Below are 9,568 nucleotides of genomic sequence, written 5' to 3' on the forward strand. Positions count from 1 at the left end.
CCACTCACCCTCACCACTCAGCACTCACCCTCACCACTCACCCCTCACCACTCACCCATCACCACTCACAACCGCCACTCACCCTCACCATTCACCCTCACCACTCACCCTCACAACAACCACTCACCCTCACCGCTCACCACTCACCCTGACCACTCACCACTCATCCTCACCAATCACACCCTCACCAATCACCACTCACCCGCACTGCTCACCCTCACCACTCACCACTCACGCTCACCCTCACCACTCACCCCTCACTAATCACCACTCATAACCGCCACTCACCCTCACCACTCAACACTCACCCTCACCACTCACCCTCACCACTCACCACTCATCCTCACTACTCACCCTCACCACTCACCCTCACCACTCACCCTCACTACTCACCACTCATCCTCACCACTCACCCTCAACAATCACCACTCACCCTCACCACTCACGCTCACCACTCACCCTCACCACTCACTCTCACCACTCACCCTCACAACAACCACTCACCCTCACCACTCACCCTCACTACTCACCTCACCACTCATCCTCACCAATCACACCCTCACCAATTACCACTCACCCTCACTGCTCACCCTCACCGCTCACCACTCACCCTCACCACTCAACCTCACCCTCACCCCTCACTAATCACCACTCACAACCGCCACTCACCCTCCCCACTCACCCTCACTACTCACCGCTCATCCTCACCAATCACACCCTCACCAATCACCACTCACCCTCACCACTTGCCACTCACCCTCACCACTCACCCTCACCATTCACCCTCACCACTCTCCCTCACCACTCACCAGTCATGCTCACCACTCACCATCACTACTCACCACTCACCCTCAACACTCACCCTCACCGCTCACCACTCACCCTCACTACTCACCATCACCACTCATCCTCACCAATCACACCCTCACCAATTACCACTCACCCTCACTGCTCACCCTCACCGCTCACCACTCACCCTCACCACTCAACCTCCCCTCACCACTCAACCTCATCCTCACCCTTCACTAATCACCACTCACAACCGCCACTCACCCTCCCCACTCACCCTCACTACTCACCACTCATCCTCACCAATCACACCCTCAACAATCACCACTCACCCTCACTGCTCACCACTCACCCTCACTACTCACCCTCACCACTCATCCTCACCAATCACACCCTCACCAATCACCACTCACCCTCACCACTTGCCACTCACCCTCACCACTTACCACTCACCCTCACCATTCACCCTCACCACTCTCCCTCACCACTCACCATCACTACTCACCACTCACCCTCAACACTCACCCTCACCGCTCACCACTCACCCTCACCACTCACCCTGACCACTCACCACTCATCCTCACCAATCACACCCTCACCAATCACCACTCACCCTCACCACTTGCCACTCACCCTCACCACTCACCACTCACCCTCACCATTCACCCTCACCACTCTCCCTCACCACTCACCATCACTACTCACCACTCACCCTCAACACTCACCCTCACCGCTCACCACTCACCCTCACCACTCACCCTGACCACTCACCACTCATCCTCACCAATCACACCCTCACCAATCACCACTCACCCTCACTGCTCACCCTCACTGCTCACCCTCACCACTCACCCTCACAACAACCACTCACCCTCACTACCAAAAACTACACATGTGGTAGTCCCTGGGTAGTGTTATTTTCTATACGCTGACATCTCAAAAGTTACAAATTGGAGAAAATTCCCCTCAAACTTAGTTTTTGAGATACAGACAGTGACCAAATTTTTAATCGTAAAAATATATATTTTTTTTACCAAAAACTACACATGTGTTAGTCTCTGGGTAGTAAGTGTTATTTTCTATACGCTGACATCTCAAAAGTTACAAATGGGATAAAATTCCCCTCAAACTTAATTTTTTTTGACACGGACAGTGATATTTACAAATGGACCTATTTTGCTAGGAGAAAACGTGTGCATTTGTGTAATTCTTTCCTTTATATAAAGTTCTGGTCACAAAAGCAACATGTATGGGGAATAATAGCCATCTTATATACTTAGGAGGCTTAAACAATATAAAAATAACACTTTTTACCCAGGGAAAAATCGTGGTGCATAGTGTATATTTACTATCATCAAACATAACTTAATCCCTATATAAGAGTGATACAAAATAGTAAACATAAATATTTAAATGTTTTAACTGAGCTGTGAAGTTGCGTGACTAACCTCGTAGCTTTTCGACGGGAATAAGAATCTCCGCGATTGTTTGAAGATATCGGGGAGGGTGGGGGGAAGGTAAACACGCCCACTCGTGACATCCCCCCCCCCCACCGAACACGGAGCAACGCCGCGAGTGTGTGCGAGTCTGAAAGTCTGAGAGCGAGTGTATGTGTGAGTCTGAGTGTTAGAGTGAGTCTGTGTGTGTGAGTCTGAGTGTGAGAGTGAGTTTGTGTGTGAGTGTGAGTGTATGTGTGTGTGTGAGAGTGAGTGTATGTGTGTGTGTGTCAGTCTGAGAGTGTGAGAGTGGAGTGTATGTGTGTGTGTGAGTCTGAGTGTGTGTGTGAGTGTGAGAGAGTGAGTGGTGAGTCTGAGATTGTGAGAGTAAACATAATCTCTTTGAATATCGCCCGTACTGAGAGTGCAAATGTGAAGAAGCTGGAGCGAAAGTGTCAAGAGATTTATTTATTTAAATAAAAAAAGTTGTCAAAAATTGTAAATATTAAAAACATGTTTTACCAAAAACTACACATGTGTTAGTACCTGGGTAGTAAGTGTTATTTTCTATACGCTGACATCTCAAAAGTTACAATTGGGAGAAAATTCCCCTCAAACTTAGTTTTTGAGACACAGACAGTGACCAAAATTTTAATCGTAAAAATATTTTTTTTTTTTACCAAAAACTACACATGTGTTAGTCTCTGGGTAGTAAGTGTTATTTTATATACGCTGACATCTCAAAAGTTACAAATGGGAGAAAATTCCCCTCAAACTTAGTTTTTGAGACACAGTGACCAAACTTTTAATCGTAAAAATATATTTTTTTTTTACCAAAAACTACACATGTGTTAGTCTCTGGGTAGTAAGTGTTATTTTCTATATGCTGACATCTCAAAAGTTACAAATGGGAGAAAATTCCCCTCAAACTTAGTTTTTGAGACACAGTGACCAAACTTTTAATCGTAAAAATATATATTTTTTTTACCAAAAACTACACATGTGTTAGTCTCTGGGTAGTAAGTGTTATTTTCTATACGCTGACATCTCAAAAGTTACAAATGGGAGAAAATTCCCCTCAAACTTAATTTGTTTTGACACGGACAGTGATATTTACAAATGGAGCTATTTTGCTAGGAAAAACCTGTGCATTTGTGTAATTCTTTCATTTATATAAAGTTCTGGTCACAAAAGCAACATGTATGGGGAATAATAGCCATCTTATATACTTAGGAGGCTTAAGCAATATAAAAATAACACTTTTTACCCAGGGAAAAATCGTGGTGCATAGTGTATATTTACTATCATCAAACATAACTTAATCCCTATATAAGAGTGATACAAAATAGTAAACATAAATATTTAAATGTTTTAACTGAGCTGTGAAGTTGCGTGACTAACCTCGTAGCTTTTCGACGGGAATAAGATTCTCCGCGATTGTTTGAAGATATCGGGGAGGGTGGGGGGAAGGTAAACACGCCCACTCGTGACATCCCCCCCCCCCCACCGAACACGGAGCAACGCCGCGAGTGTGTGCGAGTCTGAAAGTCTGAGAGCGAGTGTATGTGTGAGTCTGAGTGTTAGAGTGAGTCTGTGTGTGTGAGTCTGAGTGTTAGAGTGAGTCTGTGTGTGTGAGTCTGAGTGTGAGAGTGAGTTTGTGTGTGAGTGTGAGTGTATGTGTGTGTGTGAGAGTGAGTGTATGTGTGTGAGTCTGAGAGTGTGAGAGTGGAGTGTATGTACAATAATACTGTCTAATCACTATAATTTTATTATCTACCGACCCTATAATAGTAATTGCACACATTGGGTTGGAAGGGGAGTGAAGAGGACGTGAAACTTTGATGAATTTACCTCAGAATCGCGTGTTAATGCGTGCGCATATTTGTAACGGGAATTCAAAATGGCGTCCACCTCGCAGCGAAGTTGTTGCTACCCGTTGCCAGGGGCAACCGCCGTGGTCCGCGCCGGCCGGCAATATTAAATAAATAAATAATTATATAACTAAATAAAGAGCAATCGCACTAAATCGATAATCGGTCCGATTTAAAGTTTAGAGACGAAAAATCGGAAATGCCTAAGTTTACCGCGGGCCGGGGGCGTGCCCACCTGCAAAATTTAATCTCGGCGAACCCCACGGTCCGAGAGCTAAATCCCCCGGAAGAGAGCGTACACAGACGGACAAACAGACAGACAGACAGACAGACAAAAAATGAATTATATAGGTTAGATACTAATGCTTAACAAAATGGAGGAATTCACTTTTTCTTGGAAAATCTAGCTATGAAAATTTTGGCCAAGAACGGCAGAGGTTAACTTTGTCGATTTGATCTTTTTACTTCAAATTTCACGGTGAAATTTCCCACTTTTAATATAATACATAGCATACTAAGGCTAAATACAATAGAGGAATTAAAATTCGTCCAAAAATAAAGCTGTGAAAGTTGGGCTTATTTGGCCTAAAATCGGCACAGTATGCCGATTAACTTTTTTTATATTCGAAAATTTCATGCATGAAATTCCACACTTTTTAACGTAACTAGCAGTCGCCGCCCGCTTCGCGGGCGGTGTGTATATACTTGGTTGGCGGGGCGTTGAAAGTGGCTGGACACAATAGACATGTTTTGGTGATTGTTCAATGTTTATTTTTGTGAGATTATATGTATTTTTATGAGACGCTCAATCGACATTATTCAATAATGCAACTTATTAAAATATAGAATGCAACTTATTGAAATATCTGGCGATACACGATATTCTTCGTGTACACTCCGTCTTCCTCCTCGTCGTCAGGTCCCTCAATAAGCGCCTTGATGTTGGATCTTGCCGTGACTCGCGATAGTGCCACGTACAGTTGGCCATGCGAGAAGCATGGCGTTGGTAGATAAAATCCCAGGTTGTGAACAGTTTGCCCTTGCGCCTTGTTGATGGTCATCGCGAAGGCTGGGACAATGGGGAACTGCTTGCGCCGAAGTCGAAATGGGAAGTCCTTCGTGTCGTCGTCGCTGATGAAGATGATCCGAGGGATCAACACCTCCTCACCGTTATGGGTTCCTGTCATGATAGTCGCGCGAATGACGTGTGGCTTCATTTCCACGATGCGAAGCCGTGTTCTGTTGCACAGGCCAGCGTCCGGGTTCAAGTTGCGCATCATCATCACTGGGATGCCTTTGTTGAGGATCAACTTGTGTGGCGGAACCCCGTTGATGTTCACCGAGTTGAGGACCTCTGTCTCAAAGAATGCTGACCCTGCTCTCTCGTCGTCCTCAACCGAATCTGTAGACAGGTACACTTGTGGAGCTTCTCTGAGGCGATCCGCGACAGCCTCATTCACTCGCTGCACAGCGGCGTTGGTCGGCGTCAGAATAGTGCGGCGAGCGAAGTAGTCGTTCGTTGCCACCGTAGGGTAATTTAATTCATCTGCACTGTACATGGCATCGACAATCCTCTTCAACCCGAGTGGAACGGGCAGATGATTGCCGTCCTCATCTCCGTCGATGTCTGGGTCGTATTCAGGATTGTCGATCACCATGGCACGCAGAATCTTCATGCAATCCGGACCGAGGTCCGGATCAACTTCATGCCTACCCTCTCCGACTTCCAAAAGAAATTCTGAAAAGGCAGCAAGTTCTGCGGCTGATTCTTGGTTCTCTGCACACTGGACTCTCATGTTCACAGTCAGATGAACTTGCTTGAAGTGGGACCACAGGTCAGACGACTTGAAACACGCATCCACAGTATCAGCTGGTGTTCCTTTCTTGACAACTGGAAGAATCTGTCTAAAGTCACCGGACAGGACAACCACTTTGCCTCCAAACGGTTCATGCAGATTGTCCAAAATATCGCGAAGCGTGCGATCCACCGCTTCAAACGCAAACCGGTGCGTCATTGGGGCTTCATCCCAAACGATAAGACTTGCCTCCTTGATAAATGCTTTGAGCTTGGACTGTTTGCGAATGAAGCATGTGGATATGTTCGTCGGTTTCAACGGGATCTTGAACGTGGAATGCGCGGTACGGCCGCCTGGAAGCAGCAGCGAGGCAATGCCGCTGAAAGCAACAGCAATCGCAATCTTGCCTTGAAGACGTATCTTCGCCAGCACATGGTTGAGCAGCGTGGACTTCGCCGTGCCACCCGGACCATCGATGAAAAACAGCTTTTGATCGGGTTGACTGTCTTCGACTGAGCCAACAATTTCATCGTACATTTCTCTCTGGTTCGTGTTGAGTCTGTCAGCACGTTCTACGATGTCTTGTAGCTCGTTTCTATCATATCCTTCCAATTCGTGGCGGATATGGTTGTTCTCAAGCAGCGAGTCCAAGACCAACTGTGGGTACTCGGAAAGCTGCGGGAGGTCGTCAAAGTCTGACAGAACCATCCCACCTGCCGTGAGGAACTCGTGGAGGCTGTGAAGGGTCTTGAACTTTACCATTTCTTCTTTGATGGTCAGATCGCGGTACTGGTACTCGCAATCGCGAGCCAATTCGTCGTAGAATTTATCCCAGAGAGCCTTCGTATCTGCTGGCATGGAATACAGCAGAATCGTAGCGAAGAGTTGACGAAGCTGGTATGGCATCTGAAAGAGCGAGGCTTCTTCCAGACACGCAACCCATTCGCGATCGCTCTCAAGGTAGCCTGCTCGCATGGCTGCTTCCTTGAACGTCGGGCATAGTTCACCGCGAATGGTGCGCAGGTCTTTGAAAGACTCCGGGCCAGGTATGTGGCACAACAGCACACGCAAGTTGAAACGCTCGTGATCACGCGGAGAGCAATGCACCATCCTCCCAATGGTGCGTCGCTGATTTTTGTATCTGATCCATTGCTTGTACTTGTTGTCCCAGCGAAACAGCGTCGGTATGTCTTGGTACAACATGTCCTTCGCTTCGGCGTTGATTTTGGCCAATTCGAAGAACCTCGTGAGCTTCGTATGGCGAGCATTATCCAAGACTTGCTGTGGATGAGCGGTTCCAGCGTAAGTTACGAACTGGCTGTTGGGAAGGTGGATGTCGAGCGTGACAACCGTGTGCGTCTTGCCTTGAATTGGGTACTCGAGTAAACGCTGGCAAGCCTCCACTGGTGAAATGTAGCGTGCCTTTACATACCGGATGATCTCATTCGGCTCACGTCGAGGGTGTTCAGACTCCCTCACGTCATCTCCAACTGCCAGCGCCTTTGTAGACGTACTTGTACAGGTACTTGATCGCCGTGATGCTCGAGCACACCTCAACGTTGATGTGGCAATCGTATTTCTGAGAGAAGAATGTATTGTACACAACAACCCATTGATTGACTGTCGCATTGTCATATTTGTTGCCCTTGAACTTGAGCACGCCGTCCGTTCGCAGGCGTCTTCTGGAGACAGGAAACCCATTCTGGTTGGTTTGTGTCATCTCGGACAGTGCCTTGGGGAAACCTTAGGTGCACTCGCCGTCCTTCATACACGGAGAGCTGGGGTTTAGGGCTCCACACGGCCCGTGCATCATGCTGGTCAAAACTGTGTTGTACAGATCACTGCTCTTCACGGCATCTGGAAGTTCCGCGGACACAAACTTGTCAAAGTCATGGCGAGTCCTGGGTTTGTCTTCATGGGCGAGAAGAATGAGTATGTGAGCGGTGCGGCAGTCCACGCTTCTGAAACTTGAGCACATAGATTCGCGCGATTTGCTGCCCAAACACCCCATCATCGAGATCCTTCAACACTACTTTGAGCTTCTGTTGCCACACACGTGCGACAATATCTGGCCTATCTTGAGCAGTTCGGTGTGGTCCGTTTCTGTCTATTGTCTTTGTGATTTCATCCCATAGAGGGTTGCACGTCACAGTCATGAACAAATCCGGCTTGCCAAACTCGCGCACCATCGCCATGGAGTCCTGATACTGCGAGTACATATATCTCTCACCACCCGTGAACGACGCTGGAAGTACGACGCGCTGTCCGACTTGATCAAGGAAGTGACGGCGGCGGCTTGGCTCTGGATGCACTAACATGCCTGTGTGACGATCGTATTCCGACACTAAGCCTTCGTTTTCGCCTAATGCAACCACGCCCTCATGCAGGTACGCATCCAGAACTCCCTTGTAAAGATCCGCTCGAAGTGTCTTCTGGTTTGCCGCGAGCCAGCGCAGACTCTCCTGTTCGCACTTGGCACGTTGGTCAACCACCCACTGCTGGAACAGTCGCCCGCCTTGGTGGAGAACTGACTGGTCGTTTTCCTTCTGGTAGAGTCGGTAAGCAACATGTTCGCGAAGCGCCATTCGCATCTTGTTCCTTTATGTAGCGCCGTTCGTGTACTCATCCGTATACGTCCAACCCAGTTCCCTGAGAGGGAGCAAGAGAGGACATTGAAGTGAATCGTAGTCGCAAAAGCCCACCTGACCGTGGGAAGAGAAGCAAGTCTCGGTTGTTCGCCGCGTTGCCGTCATCAACCAACACAGCATCAACCTCCGTGGCCGTGGGGAGATTGTGCGTGCGAGGTCCCGCATAGTTGTTGGCACGCAGGCGAAACATGACGTTGGCGGGGTTGTCGCCGGCTTCGATCATGCTTCTCATCCGCTGACCCATCGTAAGAAACTCGCGCGCAAACGGGTTGCACGTCTCCATCATGTGCTCCAAGTCCAACAGCGCGACTCTGTTCAGGCCACAAAAAATCCCCTGTCGGCGAGCCACTCGTGCTTCCACATCTGGATCATACACGTAAATCTGCGCAAACTTGGGCTTCGTTGTCTGACCGGCTTGATCCGTATACGGTAACAAAGATCCCAAGAAATGGCCCATCGCTCCTTGGATACGGTATGTATACACGCCTCTCTGCCCTTATATATAATACACACAGTGCCTCTACCCTGCTCGCTACCAAGTCCCTACGCGACCGCCAGCTATGTTCTTGCGCGTTCAGAGTGTTTTTTTACCCAAAGATGACCCTCACTTCCGCACGCACCACTATCCACCATAAGCGCACACTGGCACACTTACAGATGCAGCGGTTTGTTATTTTTTTTTAAATTCGTAACGCACCATCCATATGCGCTCCACCATCCACCATGCCCTTGCATTGCAAAGACACAGCTCCGGTGTGCGTGAGCGTGTGCGCCAGCCACAGTGACATTGGTCAGCAATGGCACCGTTCCGGTCGCACACAGGTTGGCCCCTGCATCCTCCGTCTGTATGTACACACACAGATCCGCTATGGGGCCAGCTGTTTTTTTATTTCGAAAATGTTATTTGTCGGTGTTATGCCGTCCATGGAGACGTGATCAACGTCAATACATCTAAATGGTAATAAGCCGGATGAAGCGAAAATTAACCATTGTACCCATCAAACAGTGAGCTCGGTTGCCCCATGGGG

General features: G+C 48.2%; 1 pseudogene; it reads right to left on the minus strand.

Annotated features, from left to right (window-relative positions):
• Nucleotides 1-4,962: 4,962 nt before the first annotated feature.
• Nucleotides 4,963-9,173, minus strand: LOC133361355 (uncharacterized; annotated as a pseudogene).
• Between the last annotated feature and the right edge of the window lie 395 nt (nt 9,174-9,568).

The sequence above is a fragment of the Lethenteron reissneri genome, chromosome 72, assembly GCF_015708825.2.
Source record: "Lethenteron reissneri isolate LAM-NWPU_2019-01 chromosome 72, ASM1570882v1, whole genome shotgun sequence".
NCBI classification, from domain to species: Eukaryota; Metazoa; Chordata; class Hyperoartia; order Petromyzontiformes; family Petromyzontidae; genus Lethenteron; species Lethenteron reissneri.